This window comes from Macadamia integrifolia, chromosome 7 (assembly GCF_013358625.1).
Source record: "Macadamia integrifolia cultivar HAES 741 chromosome 7, SCU_Mint_v3, whole genome shotgun sequence".
NCBI lineage: Eukaryota > Viridiplantae > Streptophyta > Magnoliopsida > Proteales > Proteaceae > Macadamia > Macadamia integrifolia.
The window spans coordinates 9,925,761-9,928,101 of NC_056563.1; positions in this window are offsets into that span (position 1 = coordinate 9,925,761).

Here is a 2,341-nt window from a genome sequence, read left to right on the forward strand (position 1 = left end):
AATGGTGATATTGTTCCTCCGTTGATAAAAAATTTTGATTTTTGGGAAGTATCATGATCAGCCAATAAGAAGGGCTTCAATTTATTCAAATGATTCAAAAGGATCTTAATCTGTTCACAATAGTTAAAGAATTGCCAAGGCTTCCTTATAATTGGTTGTTTAATTGCTTTGGTGTGCCCATAGTGACCCAGAACTATGGTTTTGAACCCCAGGGTTGAATCAGAATTGCTCGTGTTAAAAATTTATCCAGATGATATGTTTAGGATTCTCCTCTGGACAGTCTTCTTTTGATCCATGATGATGTTTGACTTGCCAACCATAACACTCTTTTGTCAGTGATGTACTGAATGTTTCTATTTTACATCGTTGTTGCCTATCTCATCCAATACCTTTTTAGAAAGCCATAGGTGGGATTGCATCATTGCAGACATGTCAGACTGAAGTCGTAAACTCTGCTAGCTCTCGGTAGGAAACATAAGCCCTTGACTTGCTTATGCTTCCTAATCAAAGAAACTTTATTCATGAAGAAATTGTTGGATATTGTGTGCACCAAATCCAAAACAATTTTTTTGATTTTAGTTAATTTGCATTTCAATATTTATATGGGCAATAATGTATCTAGAGGTATAACTTCGAAGTGTTTGCAATTAGGGACAAAGTTGTGCTTTTTGTTGACATTGTTGTCACAGTGTATTTATGAGAATAGAGATTCTAGACACAAGTGTGGGTACACATTTTTGTGTGTATCGGATGTATTCATTCGAGAACCCTATATGGTTTATTGTCAGCTATTTTATGTAACATGGTTCTTGTGATAGTTGTGTTGTGTGGTCCCCAAACCTGATAAGCTTTTATCGTTGCAGATCGACATTGTGTACTTTAGTGTACATATGGTTAATGCCTACAACTGATTGCTTGTATATTGAGTTCATTGTGTTTGACTTGTAATATGGAATCCATTTTCTATATAGGGAGAATATCTTGAAAAGGATTACCAAAAAAAAAATTTTCTTGAAAGGGAATCCTGAATTCGATTTGACAAAATTTCGAGCTTGATTGTTTAATTTTAAAATATTTACAAAAAATATATAAAATTATTATTTGTAATAATTATATGGGAAAAGGAACTGTCATTCTTGCTTAGGAAATGACATGCTGTCCCCACCCCTGTATGTGCTAAAGTTGCTCTTGCATTCGCTTTCATTGGCCCAGGCATCTTGCATTCTTACGCCAAAGCTGTAGGTTCTTTTGCCCTAATTATATTTTATAAATGTTTTATTGTTTTTTTTTTTTTTGACCAATCAATGATCCTGATATTTTTTTGTTAGTTGTACAATGGACTGTGTTAGTGAAAGTAATTTAATTCCATGCCTTGAGATGCATTGTGAGATATTATAAAATAGAGAATTCACATAATATTTTCTATCATTATGGGTTTTATGATTATTACCATACTAAAGTGTTCTTATGGGCCATTAAGTTAAATTTGGTGTATGACCAATAGGATTACACCCCTTTTACCAAAAAAAATTACACCACATGGGAAATGAATTTATAGAAAGAAAGGAATCTTGTTTAATAACCTAAGGAACTTAAATCTAAAGAAAGAAATGAGTCTTTGTTTAATAGCTTTGGGAAGGGAAAAAAAGTGGTTCAAGTACATAGCTCAAAGAACTCTCCCAAAATCGTAGACTCTCTCTCTCTCTCTCTCTCTCTCTCTCTCTCTATAGATATATATATATAATAAAAATAAAATATGTACGTGTAAAATGCACGTGTGGTCTTATGTTAGAGGGAGGGAGAGCAAGAGAGTGCGAGAAGCAACTAATGACTATGATAGTTCAAATAAAATTTGTTACAAGCTAGGGCAACTTATAACTATTATAGTGTGCTTCTTGCATTTTACTAACTGTTGTATTATTGAGGATATTTCCAAGTATAACTGGCATTAGGATTTGGACCACATACTCTCTTTTTGTTGTTATTATTATGTTACATTACATGGTAATTAAGGTGGGTATGTTTTCTTTTTTTTTTTTTCCAAAATGAAGAACACTCAGAAGTTAAAAGTTATAACGGACTACTTTTAAATTAGTTTCACTCTGATTTTCATGATGCGTAAACCCTGCAAAATAGCCTATAATAAGTTACATCTGTGAAAATTTCTTGATAAAATGTTCGGATAATTGAAATGTTATAATATTTCTTATGAAATTGAAGAATTTCTTTATTGAAACCACCACTTTTCGGATGGGATATATTTTCCATGTATATTTCTTTCTTCTTGCAGAAGACTTTTCTTCTTGCAGAAGACTTGAAGGTTGAAGCCCGTGATTAACAA